Below are 25,988 nucleotides of genomic sequence, written 5' to 3' on the forward strand. Positions count from 1 at the left end.
GAATATTATGAATTTGGGACACTGCTGTGTAGCATATTATAAATTGGGGGCACTAATGTTTGGTATATTATGAATTGAAAGGAGCAAGGGCAGTGGGTGAAATGTTGCCTAGGGCACCCAGAAACCTTGCAATGGCCCTGAGGGGCTGCAGTTTATGCAGCCCCTATAAGCCTGGCGTGCTTGTCAATTGTGTGCATGTGCGGGATTGCGATCCTTTGCATAAGCACAAGCCGGCTGCACAGAGAGCAGACTTGAGCAGGAAGCAGACCCCCCCAGGGAAATACAGGTAGGAGCTGCCTCTGCTTATGACCAACTTTGTGGCCTGCAGTTTCATCAACACACCTCTACTGAAAGCCATAATTGGAGATGCGCTTGAAATGACTACATCACTTGAATTTGCGTACACTAGTTTCCAGAGTATGCACAGTGCAAAAACATACAAGATACACTTCACCAAAAGACTTAGGTTTAATTCAGCAGCAGGCCCTTTTTGAGCAACAACACAGGTGTATTAGATGGCAAACACTATGGTTTTAGCTTATAGCTTTACATTCGACAACTTAGCGCCTGTGGACATATATTGGTCACTAAAAGGGACCATGTATTGTAAATTGGTTACTAAAAGGCTCCCAGTGTTGGTAGTTGCTCAAAGTTGAGTATGCTGAGCTTGGGCACGTGTCTCAAGATCTGTCCGCAAAATGGACTTGCATACAGCTATGAATCATCCCAGAGTATATAAAATTACAGCATGAGTCCTCTAGATAAAAAAGGCCAACCAATAGAAAATTTAAAATACAATAAGACCATACTCTCTCTTCTCCAAGAGACATTTCTAATAAACACATAATTGAATTAACTATGTCCACTTAATTTTATTAAATAATGTTCAATACAATTAACTCAGACTAATAAAGCTACTGTTCTGTTACGATCAATGAGGTTTAATGATCTTTATTACAATACATGAATGCAATTCATAACAATCATACCCCTTTTCCACTGCCACACTAACCCAAATTATTGCCGGGTCTACCCGGGTTGTGGTCCTTGAAAAATAACCCGGGTCGAGTGACCTGGGAATCCGACCCTGGTCGCTACCAGGGTTGAGACCGGGAAGCAGCTTGGCAACGGTTCCGTTAAATGGCACAAGCGGGTCACGCAAAAAGACACTGATTGGAGCTTCTGGGTCGGGATGTCATCTCCAAGCACGTGGCAGAGCACAACAAGGCATTCTGGACTGAGGCTGACATTTAGGAGCTGCTGACTATTAGAAGAGAGGATGAAATTAGGAAACAGATGACAGGTACAGTGAAAGATGCCACTGTATACAAAAACATCTCACAGATCCTGGCATCAAAGGCTTTAAAATAATGCAGCAGCAGGTGGTGAATTAAACTCAAAGCACTGCGGAAACAGTTCAGCAAAGTGCGCGATCATAACTGCAAGAAAAGTGGCACTGCACGTATTGACTGGACCTACTATGAGCTCTGTTACACTGTATTCGGCACTCACCAAACAGATATCCCTATCCTCCTCTAGCTGAGCCAGTATCCACATTTCTAGTGGTGAACACAGCCAAAGAACTGAGGCCAGTACCTAATCCAGCCTACCCAACACCAAATACAGTAACCCCCATTAACACTGCTCATGCCTGATAACCCAATGGACAACAGCAAGATGGAATCCTCCACCAATAATGATACCATCGAAGCCATTATTGACAAGTTTGTCGAGTCGTAGACTGCTGACCCAGAGACGGCGCAACACACTAAGACCCTGGCTTCGTGTTGACATAGTAAGTATAATTTTTTTTCCTATTACACACACAACAAACTTAAATTCTTCATCTGTCTGATATGTCACATGAGCACCTTCTCTATTAAAAAATTAGAGTTGCATCCAAGATGGCCGCCATACTGTTGACATACCCTAAAAGTTTCCCCCCACTCTCATATCATGTGTAGACACCGGATTCAGATTTCCTTACTCATTTCCTTTTTATAAGGGTGTTTCCACACTTATGGATCAACTTGTACTTTTTTAAAATATGTATATATTTTTTTAGATGTGTACAGGAATCTTTTATGCACATACACATCTGCATACATGCTAGTAGGCACTTTTTTTGCAGCTTAAATGTTGTTTTTTGTCAGATGTTTTAAGTGTATTGTTTAGCCTGTACTCAAAACTATTGTAGTTAAATACAATGTAAACAAGTAATAAGTTGTAAACCAAGCACTTTATGTAAATTATTGCCACACATGAAGATGTGTGCAAAAAGTTTCACATTTAAACATATTTAAAAAAAATTAAGAAAAATTATGTTTGCAACAAAAACATTTGTGTCCTCTATTGTATCATTATGGGAAGGTTGGCTGTTACGGTTGTCCATGCAGTAGAAACTTCTTCACTAACTGCTTTACCACTCTCCAGAATCCAATTTAAAATAGTGTTCTCTTAAAACTCACTTCTTCACTATAGCCTATCCCACCCCTACCTGCGATCCCGACACTCGGGATGCCGGCTGTCAATAGACTGACAGCGGCATCCCGATGGATACAGTAGAATCCCGGCAGGGGAACGGTAAGTACTGGTTCCCTGCCCTATTTACCCCCTAACCCTCCCTTCCAGCACCCTAACACTAACCATCCCTACCCTGCACCCTAACCCTCCTGGTAAGTGCTTAAAGCAAACCCTCCCCCCTTAGTGCCTAACCCTAACCTACCTCTGGTGGTGCCTAACCCTAAACTCCCTTGTCTGAAGCCTAACCCTCCCCCATCACGCAGCCTAATCCTAACTCCCCCCTAGGGTGCCTAAACCTAAACCCCCCTGCGACTAACACCTACTTGGCCCGACTATACTTACTGTCGGGATTCCGGCTGTCGGGATTCCGGCGTTGGCATTTTCACTACTGTCAGGATTCCAGCGCCTGGATTCCGAGAGCCGGCATCCCGGGTGTAGGCATAGTAACTACATCCCCCTACCTGCTACTACTCTCTCTACCAGCTACTGTCTCAATTTACACTTGATGTCCCAATAGTTTCTATTATAACAGCATTGCCCTCTGCCTCTAGAGTGTAAGCCCTCATGTGCAAGGCCCTCTTTATCCTATTCTTACACCAGCAAATTCTGCATGTCATTTATCATATATGATCTGTCCAGTGCTGCACAGTTTGTGGGGCATTGCATTTAAATGATAATAATAATGACAGTCTGTGCCTACAGGTGCATAAAGAATCAAAAATTATATTTGCCAAGACGTGGCTAACTTGGAGCTCAGAATAAGAAAATGCATGTGAATCAATTAATAATAATATTATTCAATTCTACATGCCAATCCCTTAGATAAGCCTCTGATCCGCCTCCGCCCACTGCACTCAGCCATCTAACATCTCTGTGGGAGTAGCCGACAGCATAGCAAATTAAATCTAGAGAGGGTGATGTGGTGGGTTACTCCAGCTGCTCCTCAGGGGGCGACATACAGTGAATTAGGGGTGCCAAAAACAGAATTTTGGTACTTACAGTTAAATCCAATTCTCTGATTCCACAAGGGACACTGGAGCTTCTGACAGTGGGATATAGAAGGTGGGTTCAGTAGAGCCTGGCACTAATCTAAAAAGTGTGACTGACTCCTCCTCTATGCCCCATCAGCCCCAGTTTAAAGAAACTGAGCCCGACAGGATACGGAGAACAGACAGAACGAGAGAGAATATAATAAAGAAAAAAAAAAGTCAGTCCAATCGGAAAACACACTGCAAGCAACGCAGAGAGTCACACAATAACAACAGACAAAACTGCAAGAGAACTGTAGCAGAATAGAACACTGAACTCAGAAGCAGGGAAGAAGCACTGGGCGGGCGTCCAGTGTCCCCTTCAGAATCGGAGAAATGGATTTAATGGTAAGTACCAAAGTCCTGTTTTCTCCCTCATCCACTAGGGGACACTGGAGCTTCTGAAAGTAGGGATGTCCCACAGCTACCATCCCAGGGGGGAGGGTGCTGAACAACCAGCAACACTCTGTGACCAAAATTCGAAGGTATCTGGTTGTTTGATCGACCTAACTGAGATCGACAATACATACATCGACGACAGTACATCGACTCCAACTAGTTCAACAGGAACAATTGCTCGACAAACCATAGATCGACCAGACCGCTAGATCGATCACCTGAAGATCGACACAGACATGAGATCGACAGAATAAAAGATCGAAACAAAGCAGATCGACACAACATAAGACCAAAACAAAGCATATCGACGATATGCAGATCGACAACAAACAAGATAGAGAGAATAAAAGATCGAAGCCAAATAGGTAGACAGTGAATAGATTGACATATCAAAGATCGACGAGTTCAAGATCGAAGCCAAATAGGTAGACAGTTAATTGATCGACAGATAAAAGATCGACACGTTACTTTTAGACAATACAAAAAGGTATATATATCCTACACGCTACCCGCTAATAGCTCATCCCCCGACGCTACTTTCAACCATGGAACTACAGGTCCCAGCCAGCCCTTTCATCCATGCAAGCGTTCCTGGCAATGCTAACCCCAACATACACCTTGCAGGCCTTGTCCCTAATTGCAGGGCACCCCCATGCACTGCAGTGCACCCCTTCATCAACCCCCCCTGTGCTCCCCGCTATCCTGGACGCCTGGACATGGGCGCATCCGTCTAGTTAAGAGGCTGCCTGCTAAAAGCACTTAGCAGGGACAAGGCCTGCAAGGTGTACGTTGAGGCTAGCATTGCCGGGAGCGCTTGCATGGATGAAAGGGCTGGCTGGGACCTGTAGTTCCACGGTTGAAAGTAGCATCGGGGGATGAGCTATTAGCGGGCAGCGTGTAGGATATGTATACCTTTTTGTATTGTCTAAAAGTAACGTGTCGATCTTTTATCGGTCGATCTATCAACTGTCAACCTAGTTGGCATCGATCTTGGACTAGTCGATCTTTTATCTGTTGATCTATTAACTGTCGATCCATTAGCTGTCGATCTATTTGATTTCGATCTGTTATTATTTCTATTTGTGTGATGTCGATCTATTAACTGTCAATCTAATATTTGTCTACCTATTTGTTTTTGAACTTGGAACATTGGCCCTGATTCAGAGCCGGACACTCTGACCAGAGCGCTCGCTCTGAATCAGGGCCCACCTCCATTAATATGGAGCGTCCTCCTGGACGCTCGTATAGCTGTGGGTCACCACCCACAGCATATACGAGCGTGCAGGATGATGGTCGCGATGGTCTTGACCATCGCGACCATCGCCACTGCGAGCAAAAGCCTGCGGTTGAGTTTTTCAACCGCAAGGCCAGAGGTGATTTTGGCTCTATCAGAGCCAAAATCACTCCCACTGACATCACTAGTGATGTCAGTGGGGCAGGCTTCAGACGGTAGGCGTTCCCTTGGGAACGCCTCCGTCTGCCAGGCACGCCCCCGGCACGCCCACCAAAGGGGGCGTGCTGTCAGTCAACATCGACAGCACGCCCCCTTTGATGAGACACTACGAGCGAAGGAAAGTCCTTTGCTCGTCGCGTCTCGCGCATGCGCACGACGGAGCTCCCTCCGTCGTGCGCATGCGCAGTGCAGACCATCGACCCACTTGCGAGCGGACAGCCGCTCGTGAGTGGGTCTGAATGAGGGCCATTGTCTATTAGTTGTCGATCTACGTTGTGTCGCCCTTATATACCTTTCCATCTTACATATTCTATATATTACATATCGATATAATGTCCCGTTCGACTATAGTACTGACTGACTATTGTTACTGTCGATCTATACTTTGTCTATCTAAACTATATATCGAACTAACCTGGTCGACCATTTAATGGTCGAACAAGTAGTGCCGATCTAATAATCCACACCCAATTCGAAGCAGAGGCCGCAAAGGTGTCGAAATTATAGAACCTAACAAACACATGCAGAGAAAACCACGTAGCGGCTCAATAAAGCTAAGAATCCGGAGCACCTCTACGTTCTGCCCAAGAAGTACCAACCAAGATTGTAGAATGCGCTGAGATGGATACAGATGGAAGTCTAGCCACATAGGCCAGCCGAATGATCAGATGAATCCAACTGGCCAACGTCTGTTTAGAAGCAGGTCAACCCCTTCGGTTAGCATCGTAAAGAACAAATAAGGCATCTGATTCACACAGTCTCTCAGTACAGGCCACATAGACAACATCTAGGGAGTGAGATCCTCCCGAAGAATCCAACAAAGCCGGAACTACAATTGGCTGATTTATGTGAAAAGCCGAGGACCACCTTAGGCAATAAAAAGTGTCAGGTATGTAGTTCTGCCCAATCTTCATGAAAAAGTAAGGGGTACAGCAGGACAATGCTCCAAGTTCCGACACTCGCCTAGCCGAAGCGAGGGCCAACAAAAGGACCACCTTCCAAGTTAAAAATTTCGAATCCACGTCCTCTAAAGGATCAAATGTCGCCGACTGAAGGAAGGATAAGACAAGGTTCAGATTCCATGGAGCAGTGGGTGGTACAAAGGGGGGCTGCACCCAAAGAACCCCTTGTAAAAAGGTCTGAACCTCCGGCATCAGAGCTCGTGATGCTGGAAAAAATCTTAAAGAGCAGAAACCTGCACCTTTAGAGATCCTAAACGAAGACCCACATCAAGCCCCTTTGAAGAAAGAGAAGACGCGGCAAATGAAAATACAAAGTGGAAGATCCACGGCCTTCACACCAGGAGAAATATGACTTCCAAATGTCATGATAATGAGCTAATGTTACCGGTTTCCTAGCTCGGAGCATAGTAGGAATGACTGCCCTTGGAATGGAATCGGTATGATTTCCCAGCAGACAGGATGCCAGAAGATCAACAGCGGTGTCCCAATAGTGAAAATCCAGACGTGGACAGTAAGTACCTTAACTCTCCCCCTCTCCTCCCTAATCCTCCCCCGGTGGTGCCTAACCCTAACCCTCCCTGATCGGTGCCTAACCCTAAGCCACCCCGGGAGCTCCCTCATTCTAACCCTCCCATTCCCGGGCTAATGCTAACCTTTACCCACATACTTACCATCATGATGCTGGCGTTCAGGATGCCAACGTCGGTATCTTAATTGGGATGGCATTGTCGCTTCCCGACAGGCGTCGAGATTCTGGCATCTGTATACCGACTGTCGAAGCTGAATAATTGGCTGAGACAAGTTCAGTTTAAAATTTAATCACGGCGACGCCATCTTGCGAATGGCCGCAAGACTCCATTTTGGAAATGAGATCGCAAGACACCATTTTTGTGGTCAGCGTCAATTCAATTTATAACTCAGGAGCTAAGAACAGATGGCAATGTTTTTGTTAACCTACCAAGGACAACTGGAAAAACAAGCTTTCTGAGTAAAAGTAAATAAGAAGAGACAATGGGTATTTTTACATACAAATTGGGAATCCCTGGATGCAGATAAAGTATAGTTGTGGCAATTGTAATATAATATCTACACAATTGGATTTGTCTGAATCCTAGACAGGATGGCCCCAAATTCCACAGCTTGAGGTGGTAATACATTTGCATTTCACACAAGAGTCTGTGAGAACAAAAGAGGTTTTGTTTTCCTTTGAACACACAACAGGTGGGGGCCTGCTGACAGAGGGCATGTAGAACTACAACCCTCAGCCATCCACACTGCTGGATGTTCACTTCGTGTATGAGAAATTATGCACTTAAATCTCACCCATTAATAACTAGCGTCCTTATATCAAACCCCGAATACTCACACACTACATATTCGCACACAAGGTTCCATTAGCATCAAATTGTATGATTCAAGTTGGTTAAGTTAGTTTAAATGCTAAGAAATAGAGGTTTTTGATATCTAAGGTATTATACATGATAAGCAAGGTGTGTTTGGTTTCGTTCTGATGCGTACGCTTTTTACAGAATCCCGGTGTTATCGGTGGAGAGATCGCATCATGCAAACTCAAGTTACGGATCGCAGAACTTACAAGCAACAAAATGTTTAGTTGATGGAATGTTACAGGAGGCGTTACCAGAAAGACTCCGGCTGTTAGAGGCAGGGAAAGTCTATTTGAAACAACCTGTTAAATGTGTCGTTACATATGCTTCTCCTCTGGGAACCAATGAGATCAGCAGGAAGTTCCCCCTTTGTCCTGTTTCAGTCTGGGGGGGAATAAATACATGTGTCCGAACACTGGTTTGCCAGTTCATGCTGAATTTTGGGTGAACTGAGGATATCTAGTCAGAAGTCTATCTCTGGGTCCAGAGGCGCAGCGTATGTATAACCGTACTTGGGTCTGTATTATTTCCTTTTATGCCTAACTTGTGTATGTATAGATTGCGTGTAACTGACTGTACTTTTACCTGAATAATACTTGTGCATTGGAAACACAGATTCCACTCCTGTCTTTATTTGCGGTTAAACTGCGTACGCAATTAGCGTTCTGTTTAGAGGTTTTAGGCAGGGTTTTGTCTTAGAGGTTCTAGGCAGGTGAATCTTAGAGGTTTATAGGAAGGAATATATTAAAAGGTTTATTGACGAATTCAACAGTGGGGGCTCGTCCGGGATATCACACTATCTGATACACGATAACACTCGGTCAGTACTCTCTCAGCAAAAGGGTGGAGGCACCTTTTGGGAGACGCATTAGTCTTTCATTACCACAGTGTTGCTGAGAGCGTACTGCCGGTTATTGTGTAGAGGAAGCGCTGATTAGAATCCAGGGACAACAGAGGAAAAAAAGTTTGTTTTTCCTCTGTTGATAGAACCTTGTGTTTAGAGGGGTGCTGCAGTATTTGCGTACGCACCTAAAACACATTTTTGCGTACGCAGTTAAAAAAAAAAGTAATTATACGCTTGTGTGGTAGTCGCATAATTGTGTATGCGGACGATCGCACAATAGCGTATACGCACTTCCGGTTCTGCTGCCACGTGTTTGAACAAAGCCATTGAGGTTTACATTTTTTTCTATCTACCAATATCTGGGTTAAACGTTTATTTTCTGCGCAGAGAAAAAGTGTGTAACAGTGTGTGTATTGTTGGTAGGGGTAATTTATTCCCTAAAGTTAAGGGTACCGTATGATCCTTAAGGGCTAGGTGCAAGGGTTAGCCTAGTCGCTCGGTAAGCAGCTTTACCGTTCTAAACACAGTAGCAGGTGTACATGTTGTCTTTGTTGTATAGAGGTGCGTGAGAGTGGCCGACATACAAACTCTCATAGGTTTGGAAGTTACCTTACTAAAGCTTATCCGGGTCTGGAAGTTGCCTGTTTCAAAACTTATCTAGGTGTGGAAGTGGCCTTACGAAATCTTATCCAGGTGTGTGGGAGCCGCCAACTTAAATCGTTCACAGGTAAGTGAAAGTATCTTGATTGTCTTTCACCAGTTTAAATTTTTATTGAAAAGCGTAGGAGTTGTCTCAAAATGGGAGCCACGCAAACGGTAGAAATGTTAAGCAATGATGTGCTGCTAATGGAGGCTCCGATTGGATCAGCCCGTCGTATTATGCATACTAAGTACGGTACTTATGCAATAAGGTATTGTGATATATGGTTTAATATGACGAGAAAGAGTGTTAGACCGTTTCCCAGAATTGGCAGTTTTGACAAAAATGTGTTAGATAATGTCCAGGATCACATCAGTATGGTGCGATCCCGAGAGAAAAAGATTAAGTATTTTGAATGTTTAAAAATATGGCAGCATGAAGGGGATGCTTGGCTTAAAAATGTGCAAACGATGCAAACTAGCGTTGCGAACGCATTGCCAGAAAATACATCCGCGACGCTGAGTTGCAATACGGGCGAGCCGCAAATTGGCGCGCACTGGCGGCTAAGTAGCGTCGTGGAGAGTATTGCCAGCAGTTCACGCTCACCTCCCCCACCTTATGTGGATGGAGGTGCAAGTACAGTTACCAAAAATACCAATAAAATTGTAACAAGTAATTTGTACCCCCTCTTAAGTAACCATAAAGAAAATGTTTATGATGTAGAAGATGAGCCTATTGTAATGTCTGCTATTTCCCATGCTGTACAAATGATAGATGCTGCATTACCACAATCACGGGTGGTGCCGCCATCTCCATCGGTAACAGCAAGGGAAGTGTTAATACACTCGGCACCCATTGAGGAAGTTTTTAATACCATACGTAGCAGCAGCAGATTAAACCCCCAGCCAGGTAACCAGGTCAGAGGTAGCAACGCTGCCGGTCTGCATCCCATTCGGACAATAACTGTTCCAAATGGAAATGCAGATGCAAACGGTATAGTGCCCACGAGGGAAGTAGTAATGCATTGTCCATGGACAAGAGCAGAACTGAATTCCATCATAAATGATTTCCCCAATCCCAAAAAGGAACTAGCCAAATGTCAAAGATTTTTGAGAAATTTGGGTAGTTCTCATGAGCCCACTAATAAAGATTGGCGTGTGGTGTTAAGGGCCTGCCTGCCACACAATACCGACGTGACAAAATTTATCACGGACTGTGTATTGGATGGCGACGTTCCCTTAACAGACCAAGTAGACCAAGGTAACATTTCCCGCATTGTGACTCAATTGGGTGTATATTTTCCAGTAGTAGTTAACTGGAACAAATCTTCATAATCAAACAAAAAGAGAGTGAAACTGCAGAAGAATATTGCGACCGGGCTCTGCAGGCTATCACCCAGTACACTGGGATAGAAGAGATTAAAGATAGGATTCACAACAGGGGAATGATAGTCACGATATTAATGGATGGGTTAAAAGAGAATTTAAAAACTCGGGTTCAGACCTCACAGCCTGGCTGGCGGGGACTTACAATAGATAACCTCATAGAGTCTGCCATAGAACATGACAAAAACATCTCAAAAAAGAGGGAGACCCAGAGCGAAAAATTAATGGCTGTCAGTATACAAGATCTGGAGAGAATGACGTTAACATCACAGCCAACAGACACGCTTACACTTGCACACACACTCATGCCAGAACAAGTTGCTCTCACTAACCCCACTCAACAACAAACACAACTCTATCCCACTAACCCAATGCAACCACAGGTCCCAGGATATCCACCCACTTCTTTTCCCCCACAATACCCTTACCCTCCCTATCCTTACCCATATCCACCACCTTTGCCCTCTGCTCAAACTTCACAACAACACATGCTTTCACCTGAATCACGGACATGTTTTAATTGCAAACAAACAGGACACTTAAGTAGAAACTGCACAGTAAAAAGAGTATGGACCCCACACCAAGGGAAACCTGGATATCCCCATAAGGGATATGCACAGAGATCAGCAAATATTCAGCAAGCACCAGCTCCAATTGTAGCCGTAAATGCTTTATTGGAGAATGGTAGCCAACGCTAGGGGTCAGGTCATACCTGTAGTCTACAGATAGTCAGGTTAACGGGAAGTACTAGGGAAGAACCGGTCTTGATGTTTGATGTAGCTGGTACTGAATATCCTTTTCTTGTAGACACAGGGGCGACCAAGTCAGTGATGAAATCTCCCGTTAATTTACAGGTGACCAACGAGACAATACCAACAATGGGTGTGACAGGTAAAGTGGAACGTTATCCTTTAACCAGACGCGCAGAAGTTAGTATTGGGCCGTTGCATACCAGACATTCTTTTCTTCTGGCTGCCGCGGCTCCTACTAACCTGCTGGGCAGAGAATTGTTATGTAAAATGGGATGTGTCATATATTGCACCCCTGATGGTGTATATTTAGATATCCCAGAGAGAATGGTATACGAGGTGCGGGATATGTTAGACACCCCACAAAGGATAATGTACCACTCTACAGTTTTAAAAGAAAATCCATCACAAGTAGATGAAATGTTGTCCCAAATTCCAGATTCCCTTTGGACAAAAGATGGACAGGACACTGGATTAATGGCAGACGTAAGACCGGTAATGATACACTTAAAAAGCGGTAGGCAAGCTCCAAAAATTCCCCAGTACCCACTAAAACAGGAAGCAGAACTAGGGGTGTTTCCAATAATCGAGCGATTATTGCAACAGGGAATTTTAGTTCGTACAGCTAGTGTAGCCAACAGTCCCATCTTTCCAGTAAAGAAAACTGGTGGGAGGGGTTATAGGCTGGTGCAAGACCTTAGAGGTGTTAATAAGGTAGTAGAGAGCCAATTCCCTGTAGTGCCGAATCCAGCTGTCATCCTGATGCAGATCCCACCAAATGCAACCCATTTCACTGTCATTGACTTCTGTTCTGCTTTCTTCTCTGTGCCTCTCCACCCTGACTGCCAGTGCCTATTCGCATTTACATACAGAGGTGTGCAATATACATGGACACGATTGCCCCAAGGTTTCATAGACAGCCCCAGTATTTTCTCCCAGGCATTGCATGACTGTTTACAAGCTTTTCAACCTGCCAATGGATCAGTTCTAATTCAATATGTGGACGATTTATTGCTATGTTCTGACTCATTTATGTCATGTGTGAATGATACTAAACTTTTGTTACTTCATCTCTCGCAAACAGGACACAAAGTGGCTAAGGACAAGTTACAGCCGTGCCAGCCCAGAGTAAAATATTTGGGACATTGCCTAACCCAGGGGTTACGACATCTCACAAATGATAGAATCCAGGCCATACAAAACATGACACTGCCGCAGAATCAACAGCAAATTCGTACCTTTTTCTATTTTGGCCTTGCCTTTACAGGAACTAGTCTCTTCCTCAAAGCCCGATCGCGTCACACACACTGAGGAATCAGAACAGGCTTTCTTTATCTTAAGGATAGCCTGACAAAAGCTCCTGCATTGGGAATACCCGATTATGAAAAACCTTTTGATTTATATTGTACGGAAGCCGATGGTTGTGCTGCAGGTGTCCTTACACAAAAACATGGTGATGCCAGTAGGCCCGTAGCATACTACAGTGCCCAATTGGACATGGTAGCAAGATCACTCCCCACCTGTTTGAGAAGTGTAGCAGCTACCGCTTTATTGGTGAGTAAAAGTGAGGACGTAGTATTGGGCCATGATATGATTGTCTACACTCCCCACGCTGTATCTGCTCTGTTGAACTCAGCTCAAACCAGACACGTCTCCTCGGCTAGGTTCACCAAATGGGAACTAGCCCTAATCGCTCCTGCAAATATTACAGTTAAACGTTGCAGTACGCTGAATCCAGCAACATACCTGCCATATGTACAACATGATGTACAAAGGGTGGAAGGAGAGGAGTTGCTGGCGGGAGGTGAGTTCAGCAGACATGATGACTCCCACGATTGTATGACATATCTGAATCAGACCTTTACTGCTAGACCTGACATACATGACACACCTTTAGAGAATGTGGATGTGACTTTCTATACGGATGGGAGTTGTCATAGCCAAACAGACACAGGTGAATTATGTACAGGTTATGCTGTTGTAAATGACACAGACATCATGGAAGCTAAACCTCTCGGTCCTCCTCACTCAGCCCAGGTGGTAGAGTTAGTAGCACTGACTAGAGCATGTGAACTGGCAGCAAGCAAATCTGCTAACATTTACACTGACTCGAGGTACGCGTTCGGGGTGGTGCACGATTTTGGGGCTCTATGGCGTCTGAGAAATTTTATGACAGCAGCAGGCACACCAGTTGCACACTCCCGACACATAAAACATCTCTTAGAAGCAATCCAACTGCCCAAAGCAGTGGCAGTAATTAAATGCAAAGCCCACACATGTGAGGATGACCCAGTCTCACTGGGCAACAACAGAGCTGACGAAGCTGCAAAATGGGCAGCGGGGTTAAAAATGCCTTCTCCAATTGAAACAATTATGTAATTCCAAACCATTGATATGCTGAAATTAATTGAGATGCAAAATTTGTGTTCAATTCAGGAAAAATCCATATGGAAGTCCAAGGGGTGTGGGCAAGAGTCCTCCGGGCTCTGGAGGGACGGACATGGTAAGCCAGTAGCTCCCAAGGCATATTACCCAAGCCTGGCTGAAGCAGCACATGGTCTGACTCATCTGGGTAAACAGGGCATGTGCAAGTTGGTGAGGGCATACTGGAGCGCACCAGGGTTTTCTTCACAAGCAGAGAAGATAGCAATGTCCTGTCTGACCTGCTTGAGAAAGAACATAGGGAAAGCGATCCCTACCGAACCGTCCCACATTCCACCGACTGATGGACCTTTCCAGGTGATACAAATTGATTTCATCCAATTACCACCCTGCAGGAACCTTAAGTATGTATTAGTGTGCACAGACGTATTCTCTAACTGGGTTGAGGTCTACCCAGCAGCCACTAATACTGCTGCGTTTACTGCCAAGAAAATAGTTCAGGAATTTGTATGCAGGTACGGTATCCCTAGAATCATCGAAAGTGATAGGGGTACCCATTTCACAGGTGATGTTTTCCAAAATATGTGTAAGCTGATGGGTATTAATAGCCGACTTCACACCCCCTACCGACCGCAAGCCAGTGCCAAGGTACAGAGGATGAACGGGACTATTAAAAATAAGCTAAGTAAAATCATGGCGGAGACTGGACTAGGATGGCCAGAAGCTTTACCTTTGGTCCTACATAGTATAAGGACCACTCCTAGATTTCCTCTGAATCTGTCCCCATTTGAAATATTGTTTGGTAGACAACCTCATTTGATTATAAGTCCACAGGAAGATCTAAAGGGTAACAACGAGGTAACTGTGAAGTATCTTATATCAATGAGTAAGCAGTTAAAGCAACAGCAGCAGAAACTGAAATTGTTGTCCCATGATATGCCTGAAATGAACTGCCATGATGTTGAACCAGGAGAATATGTAATGATCCGAAATTTCTTACGTTCAGGTTGTTTGACTGATCGGTGGGAAGGTCCGTACCAGGTGCTGCTGACAAGTACTACATCTTTGAAGGTGGCCGAGAGAGATACCTGGGTCCATTCCACTCACTGTAAAAAGGTCAATCAACCGGTGGAGAAACAGGTCGGAGACAAAGCTGATAGTGTGGATCTGTCACTCGCGAGCTTGTTCCGGGAGAATTGAAAAGGTTGTAGTGAGATACCTGAACTGAGAGAAATTTGCAGGTCTTGTTGTGACAATGGACGGGCCTGCTGTGTTCATTTTCATATTCTCTTTTAGAGTGTTCACCATCCTGGTCAGTTCGGGAATACCCAGTGTCTGTGATGGGGGACCTATTGAGGAAACAGGAGCTGATGGCAGTGCTGATGGAGTGGAGAAAGGAGGAGTGCAATGCCAATCAGGGGAGTGTCTGACCAATCTTAGTACTGTTATTGTTAAGAGAGCTGTCATTCCGGATACTCGGGGAAGGTGTGAAGGGTTATCGTCTGAAGATTCCTGTATTTGTGAGTTTTGTGGGTCCCTAGTTGATGAGCTGTATTCAACGGTGCCAACCTAAATATAACCCGTACTGGGGAGGGTATCCTTTAGAGGATTATCACAGCATGGTAGGCAAAGTGTTAAATCAAACCGATTGCTGGGTGTGTTCACATGTGCCACAGGGACAGCATAATGTAGGGTTGGTGCCATTTCCGCTGAATATCACGGAAATTTTAGAATTACAAAAGGGGAAAACATTGGATGGAAAATTCCTCTCATCCAAACCGCCTCATTTCAAACTCTATCAATTTCAAGTAGATAAATCACTTTTGTGTTTAAACATAACCAACCCCAATAAACCCGGAGGTTGGAAAGTGACGGGGAATAATCAGATGATGACCTTCTCACAAAGAGCTGATAATGAGTCCATAAACTATGATCTGCTACGCTCAATTAAATCAAGTGGGAAATATTTTAGGTACCGGTATACATTGAGTTCCACCAAAGAAATGATTGGTAAAGTACCAGATGGTTATTGTGCTAAAATAATACAACCAGAAACTTGCATATACCAGATGGAAGAGCCTGAGATAGGATTGTTTGCAAGAGAAATGTGTTTAATGATAATGATGCATACCATTCCTTATATTCTCCCTGATAATGTATATTTTATATGTGGAAGAAAAGCGTATAAATGGCTCTCCCCGAGTTCCGAAGGGTTGTGTTATCTGGGAAGAGTTGTCCCAGAAGTTATGACCCTCACACATGTTGAAATGTTGGGAATACATAAAAACACACCGTCACCATATCTTCACACACAATATGAACACAGAGGCAAGAGAAATATGATACCTGGTGATATGCATAAAGCCGCTCAGTTAATCAGTGAGACAACTGGCTTCCAAGTTTTAGTCGCTCTGGATCCCACCAGAATTGCTAGGGGTACATTAAATTTTAGATATATCCAGGAACTTGCTAAATTAATAGATAATATCACCGAGATGTACGATGACACATTCAGGTACACAGGGAGAGAATTGCAAGCGTACAAGAAAGAACTAGTACAACACAGGCTAGTGTTGAATTATTTAACTGCTGTTACTGGAGGGTATTGCGTAACGTTAGCCACCCAATTTGGAGTAAAGTGTTGCACTTATGTCACCAATGATACCAGCGACCCTAAGGAGGTGATAGACCAGAAGATGGATGAGATTCTGCAGCTAAAGTGGGAATTTCGTAAGAACCATAACGCATCAGTGGCTGAAGCAGGGGAAAAGATAGAAGGATGGGTGTCATGGCTGAACCCAGTGAAATGGTTCTCGGGTCTAGGAGAGTGGGTCCAGGAAGTGGTCGCCAGCGTAGGCAAATTCTTGATCCTTATACTGATTGTCATCATAGTAATTGGCATATGCGTCCGGTGTGTTCCTATTGTGTTGAAGTGTGGAAAATGTGAAAACAGAGTGAAACGAAGGGATGAAACTATGATGGTGGTCAGAAATGATAATATGTATACCGAGGTAGATACAGAATTGCACTACAACCCTGAGCTAGGAAGTACCATCATTTAAATGTATAATATTTAGACATGCATAGAAGATATTATTGAAATGTTATTTATAGAACACCCAGACAATGTAAAGTCTCAAATTCCCCTTCAAAACTACTGTTATAAGACTGGTGCATCCCCACATCTGTCACATGATCTCCCAAGATCCGCAGTGTGCGTATAATAGTAGTTTTATGCCCCCGCCTAGAGACACATTGTTGATGGATTAAGAACCACCTTGTGCCATCCCATGATAACACTAAATAATATGTGAATGTAAGCCCAAAATAATTTTTTATAGCAGATTGTGATAGCATGTTGTTTGCTATCAAAGGGTGGACTGTCGAAGCTGAATAATTGGCTGAGACAAGTTCAGTTTAAAATGTAATCGCGGCGACGCCATTTTGCGAATGGCCGCAAGGCTCCATTTTGGAAATGAGATCGCAAGACACCATTTTTGTGGTCAGCGTCAATTCAAGTTATAACTCAGGAGCTAAGAACAGATGGCAATGTTTTTGTTAACCTACCAAGGGCAACTGGAAAAACAAGCTTTCTGAGTAAAAGTAAATAAGAAGAGACAATGGGTATTTTTACATACAAATTGGGAATCCCTGGATGCAGATAAAGTATAGTTGTGGCAATTGTAATATAATATCTACACAATTGGATTTGTCTGAATCCTAGACAGGATGGCCCCAAATTCCACAGCTTGAGGTGGTAATACATTTGCATTTCACACAAGAGTCTGTGAGAACAAAAGAGGTTTTGTTTTCCTTTGAACACACAACAGGTGGGGGCCTGCTGACAGAGGGCATGCAGAACTACAACCCTCAGCCATCCACACTGCTGGATGTTCACTTCGTGTATGAGAAATTATGCACTTAAATCTCACCCATTAATAACTAGCGTCCTTATATCAAACCCCGAATACTCACACACTACATATTCGCACACAAGGTTCCATTAGCATCAAATTGTATGATTCAAGTTGGTTAAGTTAGTTTAAATGCTAAGAAATAGAGGTTTTTGATATCTAAGGTATTATACATGATAAGCAAGGTGTGTTTGGTTTCGTTCTGATGCGTACGCTTTTTACAGAATCCCGGTGTTATCGGTGGAGAGATCGCATCATGCAAACTCAAGTTACGGATCGCAGAACTTACAAGCAACAAAATGTTTAGTTGATGGAATGTTACAGGAGGCGTTACCAGAAAGACTCCGGCTGTTAGAGGCAGGGAAAGTCTATTTGAAACAACCTGTTAAATGTATCGTTACATATGCTTCTCCTCTGGGAACCAATGAGATCAGCAGGAAGTTCCCCCTTTGTCCTGTTTCAGTCTGGGGGGGAATAAATACATGTGTCCGAACACTGGTTTGCCAGTTCATGCTGAATTTTGGGTGAACTGAGGATATCTAGTCAGAAGTCTATCTCTGGGTCCAGAGGCGCAGCGTATGTATAACCGTACTTGGGTCTGTATTATTTCCTTTTACGCCTAACTTGTGTATGTATAGATTGCGTGTAACTGACTGTACTTTTACCTGAATAATACTTGTGCGTTGGAAACACAGATTCCACTCCTGTCTTTATTTGCGGTTAAACTGCGTACGCAATTAGCGTTCTGTTTAGAGGTTTTAGGCAGGGTTTTGTCTTAGAGGTTCTAGGCAGGTGAATCTTAGAGGTTTATAGGAAGGAATATATTAAAAGGTTTATTGACGAATTCAACACGACGTCCGGCATTCCGCCCGCCGGCATCTTCACCGCACACCCCTTGGAATCCCACATCGTTTTAGGATGTCGGTGTCAACAGCCATGCCCTCAATCAAAGCCGACGGAAATCGGGTAGATGAATGGACCCTGCTGCAGAAGATCCAACCGTAGCGGAAGAGGCCAAGGTTCATCTGCCAGAAGTAGATTGGAGTACCAAGCTCGACGAGGCCAATCCGGAGCCACTTGTATGACTGTGGACGATTCGCGCTTGATCTGCTTGAGAACTCGAGGAAGGAGTGGAAATTGCGGGAACAGGTACATGAAGCTGTACGGCCAAGGAATCAATAAGGCATCCGCTTCTACTGCCGCTGGATCACTGGTCCTGTAACAATAAAGTGGCAGCTGTCGATTTGACTGGGAAGCCATGAGGTCTATTTGTGGTCTCCAGCGATGAACAAGCTGAAGACCTCGGAATGGAGGGACCATTCCCCGGGGTAGAGATCCTGACGACTGATGTAGTCCGCTTTCCAGTTGTCGACTCCCTAAATGAAGACTGCAGAAATGGCCTTGACGTGTCTTTCTGCCCACCGAAGAATGCGGCTGGCCTCTGTCATTGCTAGGCGGCTGCAGGTTTCTCTTTGCCGATTGATGTACGCCACCATAGTCAGATTGTATCCGGACCGGAAGTCCCTGCAGTAGAGGAGCTGCCTGAATCAGTGCCCTGTAAACTGCCCACACTTCGGGAACGTTGAACGGTAAGAGGGATTCCTAACGCAACTAACACCTATTGAAGTGGCTGTCCAGGACCACAGCTCCCCATCTGCGAAGGTTGGCATCCATAGTGACCAGGGTCCAATTCCAAATTCCGGAGCGTCCAGCCATGCTGTATGAGGATCTGATGGGTAAAGGAGACCTGGCGCAGAAGGCCTTCCGCCGATGGAGCCTTGATGAGCAAGTCGTCTAGGTAAGGGGCGATTATCACCCCCTGGGAATGCAGATGAGCCACCATCACCTTGGTGAATACTCTGGTAGCTGACGAGAGACCGAACGACAGGACCTGGAACTGGTAATAAGTGTTCTTGATGGCAAACTGGAGGAATGCTTGGTGAGGTAAATCAGGATGTGCAGATAGGCATCCTTGATGTCTAAGGACACCAAAAACTCCCCTGCTTCTAGCCCCGCAATCACAGAATGAAGGAATTGCATCTTGAATCTGTGAAAGGAGAGGTACTGGTTCAATTCCTGGAGATTTAAAATGGGTCTGACTGACACAAAAGTTTTGGAATAAAATTCCTGGTCTCTTTGAGCTGTGGGAACAGGGACCAGAACCTCTGCCAGTAGTAGCCTGTCGAAAAACCAGTTGTTTCAAAGGATCGACCGGAAATTTTGTGGAGAAAAAACGAACTGGAGGAGTGAAGGTAAACTCTACCTTGTATCCGTGAGATACTAGATTCCGCACCCAAGTGTCGGGACAAGTCTGCCACCAAACCTCCATGAAGCGACAGAGGCAAGCACCCACCATGGGATCTCCAAGGGGGAATGGGAGCCCATCATGCCACGGGCTTGTCCGCTGGCTTGGGATCCAGACAACGGGCTCTTGCAGTCTGACGTCCTTTTGCATGGCCTTGAACTGCAGAGGATGAACCTTGAAAAAAAGGTCCACGAAAGGTGCAATGTGGAGTAGGAGCCGAAGAGGGTAGAAAGGTGCTCTTGCCCCCCGTGGCCAGAGAGATCCATTTGTCCAACTCCTTACCAAACAGAATATCACCTGTGAAAGGTAGGGTTTCTATAGCATTTATAGATTCAGCGTCCACCTGCCAAGAACAGAGCCACAGGGCCTGGCGAGCTGCAATGGCAGAAGCTGAGATCCTGGAGCCTACCTGTCTGATGTCCCTAGAGTCGCCTCTGAGATATACTGCAGATTCCTGATTATGCTCCGCCAAGGTGATAAGCTCCGTCCGCAGAGTTTCTGACTTGAGGCCTTCTGCCAACTGTTCCGTCCACTTCTCCATTGCCTTGTTGACCCAGGAGCTGACCAAGGCGGTCTGAGAAGTGCGCTGGCAGCTGTATAGATGGATTTTAACGCTGTCTCCAATTTCTGCTCTGAGCTTTCCTTAAGAGAATTAGCCCCCTGGAACTGGGAGTGTGGTTTTCTTTGATAGACGTGAAACCGAAGAATCCACAGGTGGCAGAGTCTCTCATTTACTTCTGTTATCTGTAGGAAAAAGATAAAGGGAAACAAAATGCGTAGGTATCTGGAACTTACGGTCCGGATGCTCCCAGGCTGCCACTATTTGTTCATCTAGCTGGAGAAAAACAGGAAAGGTAACCATGGACTTTTGTTTCTTACAGAATATAGAATCATCTAACGACTCAGGAGCCTCTGGGTCAGAAACGTGAAGTACTTCACTCACTTCTAGGATAAGTGCTTCAATACCCTGTGCAGCTTCAGATTCCTGCGAGGAAACCTCTGTCTGAGTCGTCCAGCATCTCCCCTTCCTCCTCCTGAGACAAGTGATCAGCCTCAGAATCTTCATCTGGAGAACCGCCGGAAGTGCCCTCTTCTTAGCAGGTCTACTTACTGTGGCCATCATCCGGGCTAGTCCTTTCACTGAATGGGCTAAGGGCCTTATTCAGACCCGGTCACAGGGCTGCGTTTGCATGCAGCTTGCCAATGTTAGCAATTTGCAGATACGTACAAGACGTGCACGAACCAGTGGCTGCGATCGGGAAGCGTTTGCAGCCAGTAAACAGATGCTCCGCAAGCATGAATGACAGGATGTGCCGTTTGTGGGTGCTGATAGGGGGTGGTCGATGGAAACGGGGATGTGATGGTGCGAATACAGGCGTGTCTGTGCTTCTGAACGCCGTTTCAGGGGCGTGCATAATTAAGACGCATCGTCAGCATACAAGTCACATGGCTGAATTAAACACAGAAGCACTCGCAGTGCTGGCGGTAGGGTATAGTCAACCACAAGTGGTGCATATGGGTCCGATGTCAGCCAATGTTACCGACTGTTTCATACACTTTCTGGAGATGACGTATGCTACTAAGGGAAAGTGGGAGTCTTGTGTCAGGCTGGTGGGCGTCTAATTTTATACCGAGATCGCACTGCATAGTGGGCGTGCTAATGTCTTGCTAGTGATCGCGGGATTTGCATACTTTGACTGGCGACGACTGCAAATGAACGCAGCCTTGCGACCGGGTCTGAATCAGGCCCTAAGTCCCGAGCTGAAGTCGGTTCTGCAGCTACAGATGGGTCCACATACATTTAGCCTCCTGGCGCGTTAAACAGTCCTTCTAGTCGCACCATGCCATGGCGTGACTCAGTAGTGCTGAGCGTATTTTTGTGAGTCTTTTTACCTTCAAATGCGTCCACCGATGTGAATAGATAGCACAAGCAGCTTCTGCTGATTAAAATTATATGCAGCATGCCAATGTTCTCTGTGCATCATGTGCAGGTGTATCTGCATGCTAAACACTACGTTACAGTGTTACAGCCGCTGACACTGTAACGTAGCATGTCGCATGCAGATACACCCACATTCGCTCAGAGGGCCTGATTCAGGGCTCACAGTGCTTGCGGTAGGGTATGGTCAGTCACAAGTGCTGCATATGGGTCCGATGTTACCGATTGTTTAATACACTTCCTGGATATGACATGTGTTACTAAGGAAAAGTAGGCGTCTTGTGTCAGGCTGGTGGGCATCTAAATACATACTGCGATCACACGGCAAGACATAGTGGGCGTGCTAATGCTTGCTAGCGATCGCGGGATTTGCATACTTTGGCTGCTGACGGCTGCGTGTGAACGCATCCTAGCAAACAGGTCTGAATCAGGCCCAGAGAACATAGGCATGCTGCATATCATTTTAATCAGCAGAAGCTGCTTGTGCTATCTATTTGCATCAGCATTTGAAGGTAAAAAGACGACTTGTAGCGCATGGAGGATAGATGTATGTGGGGACATCTGTACAAGGGAAGAGTGAGATGTGTTAGGAGTCACCCTGGCAGCCACCAGCTCTCAACGGGAAGCAGCTAATTCTGCTGTAAAATCAGCAATGACCCCTGCGCCAAACTAAGGTGAGGAGCGCTGGACAGCGTGTTCACAAGATGGCGCCGCTCCTTGAGATCCGAGCGCGCCAAACAATCAAGTGGTAGTGCAGGATCTCCATTTAGTCTATTCTGCCGATGCTAAGCTCCACCCCCTCAGTATGGCGGCTCCGGCTAGGGATGGCCAGAGCCTATGTAACTAAAAAAAAAACGCCCGGACCCCCATGAAGCCAGCACTGGTGCCCCAGAGGAGCACCGGAGTGGCCGCATAATTAAAGTACCTGCCGTTCCTGAACAATCGGTGACAGCCGCGATCGATGGAGGGGCTCCGGCTAGTGACTGAGCGGTCTCTCATCCAGCAGCCCTCTGAGAACCGGCACTGCACCGGACCCCCGGCCATCGGGAGAAGCAGGGAGCAGGAAGCCTATAAGTGACAGTGCAGTAGCACCACCTGTCACAAGCCCAGCTTATTAAAACGTCTCCTGCTAGACAGGAGAGGTGTGTATACTCACCATGCTGCTGCGGGCAGGGAGGGGGGCTGCGGGGGACCCGGATGCGAACCGATGTCAGTTGTGGCTGGTCTCGCTGAGCCAAATTGAAATTACAAAAAAAAACCAAAGCTCAGTACAGGGTGATCAGACACAGCTGTGGTGGTCCCCTCCCTGGTGGCTTCCTAGTTGCAGGCAGACTGTCACAGCTACAGTCTGCCTGTCCTTAAGGAAACAGGTAAAATAAAAAGAGAGAGACAAGGCAGCAAATAGAGGCCCTCATTCAGAGCCACTCGCTAGCGGCAGTACGCTCGTTCCGAGCGATGTTCGCACATCTGCGCATGCGTACAGATCGTTATACGCATGCGCGAACCAGTCAGTGCGGCCGAAATTCATGTGCTCGCAATATAGCGAATGCCTGCTATTTTGAGTGACAGAATGAGGCGTATGTGGGTGGTAACAGGGGAAGGTGCTTGAAAACGGGGAGTGGAGATCAGAACGCAGGCGTGCTTAAAGGTCAAAACGGGCGTTTTATGGGTGTGCATAATTAATACAGCAGCGTCATTGACCACGTCACTGGGTTATTTTATAGCCAGAACTGCTCGCAAGATTGTGGTAGCAAAAACCAACCACAAGAATAGCGAGCAGTTCATACGCTGGTCGATGTACTCGATTAATCTAATAAATAGCGGACATGACGTATGGTGCGAGCGGCCAGGGGGCGTTTTTAACAAATAAACGAGCGTATGTTTTGCTCGCTCGTTCAGACTTAGAGGTGTGAACAGACTGCAATTTGCGAACGGATCATTTGAATAGCCACCCCTTGTTTTTGAACGAACGACCGCAAATAGCGAACGGCTCTGAATCAGGCCCAGAATCTGTACCAGGCTGTTACAAAACTCCAAACAGCCATGCAGCGTGAGCCGGAAGGAACAGTGCTCTGCACAAACACACAACATCAAAGTATAGCTATCAAGAAACTGTCGAAGCCGGATAATTGGATGAGACATGATCGGTTTCAAATTAAATCTGCGCGACGCCATTTTGCGAATTGCAATAAGACGCCATTTTGCGACTGGCCGCCCAGCGCCATTTTAGTGAATCTCGCCCATTATAAGTACATACGGCGATGCTATTATTTAACGTCGTGCGATTCCCACACAATAGAAAGAAGTTGAAAGTCCTCACCATATAAATACAGTCACTAAAACATATAAAATGATTAACCCTGTAAAACACGTAACATGGTGTACTCCACAAACACGTAGTCGCACAATGCTAACTAGTGTCTCTTCCCAAAATCCCAATACTTACACACTGCCCACTTATATAAAAGGTTCCCTAGCATTAAAGTGTAATATTCAAGGTTTATTCAGTATTATTAATGTTGTGAAATAAATGTAATTTGATATCTAAGGTTTAGTACATGGTAAGCAGTCCGTGTTTGGTGTTGTACTGATCCACTGTGTCTTTGCAGATTTCCGGTACCATCGGTGAGAAGATCGCAACATGTGTCTGCAAACTATGGACTATAGAGAGTTAAACATTAAAATGTACTCTGCAATGTAACCAGCTTAGATTTAGTATGCAGCGGGAAAAAGGAGACAAAGGGCTGTTTGTGTCAGTCCATTCGAACTGACCTATGAACTATACTGTAACAGAAGAACCAGGAATTAGAACCAATGGAATCATGCCAAACTGTTCTATTGTATTGCCTATCTCTGCTAGTGTATATATGTGGGCTCTCTAAACTTGGATGCCAGTCTTCTTGCCTTGCTGTTGACTGAGGTTTCTATATTGATGCCGGTATCTGCGTCCAGAGCGCGTGTGTATGTAACAACTGTACCTTGGGTCTTTATGATTTATTTGCGCTAATTGTATTTAGATCACAGTGTGTAACCATCTGTTTTTATATTGAATAATAACTTTTTGTGCTTTGGGAACCGCACTCAAAGTCTGGAAGCATTTATTTCTTCTGCAACTCAAAAAGCTAAAAATAGCGACAATTTTAGAAGGTATAGGTAGGTAGGAATCGATAAAACTCTACTGGTCAGTGACATAAGTTCATCCCAGACACCCGGAGGCAAGTTATAATTTGGTGCCCCCTTATCCGTCACAGCCGCTGATGCTGTAATTTAGCAATTTGCATGCAAACAGGCTATAGATAGACGAAGGCAGCAGCTGATGGTCTGACATGGAGCTCTCCACTAGTGTATGGTGGCTTCTCATGTGCCGGGAAGGGGTGCCATGTACTGGGCGGCCATGACGGTACACACCAGGTACATAGTTACAGCCCTAAGTGGGGTGAATATGTTGTGGACAATGGAGGAGGTGCCCCTTCAGAGATGGAGCCCAGTGGCAGACGTCTCCATTGTCTCCCATAGCTCTGACCCTGCTGCTGGTGATACCTGTAGCTGTGCAAACCAACAGTGTGTCCATTGCTCATTACTAAATTGCCAGTTCTCCCACTGATTAATAAAAAAACAAAAACATTTGGATCAGTGTATGATGCTTCAGATCTGAAACCCTCCCATCTCCCTCCATCAAGGAGACCAGCATGTAGCTCTGCATCAACAAGACCATTTATATACAGCTCAGACAGTTACACAACAAGTCCATATGCCACCATGCAGGACATACATGTAGAGGGGAGACTGGTCATCTAGAAAGTCAGTTAGCCTAGGTGAGGATCTCCATGGCTATAAAGAATAGGCAGCAAATTAAATATGCGCCAGGCTGTTAAAAAGCTCAGCCTCCAAACAGCCATCTAACGTGAGCCAGCAGGAACAGTGCACTGTACAAAAACACGGCATCAATGTACAGTCATCTAGAAACACTGCCGGTGACGGCTGTTACTGGGTAATACTGGCCAAACCAACAGTGTGTCCACTGCTCATTACTAGTTTGCCATTATTGCCATGGATGAACCTGAGCAAAACATCTGGACT

General features: G+C 45.3%; 1 long non-coding RNA gene across 1 annotated transcript in view; it reads right to left on the reverse strand.

Annotated features, from left to right (window-relative positions):
- Window positions 1–995: 995 nt before the first annotated feature.
- Window positions 996–25,988, reverse strand: part of LOC148508628 (uncharacterized) — a 67,841-nt gene continuing 42,848 nt past the window's right edge. The window contains exon 5 of the long non-coding RNA XR_015869558.1: window positions 996–1,264. This is a non-coding gene — a long non-coding RNA (uncharacterized LOC148508628). The remainder of the gene's footprint in view (window positions 1,265–25,988) is intronic.

Source organism: Taudactylus pleione, unplaced genomic scaffold, assembly GCF_031769625.1.
Source record: "Taudactylus pleione unplaced genomic scaffold, aTauple2 ptg000352l, whole genome shotgun sequence".
Classification (NCBI taxonomy): Eukaryota; Metazoa; Chordata; class Amphibia; order Anura; family Myobatrachidae; genus Taudactylus; species Taudactylus pleione.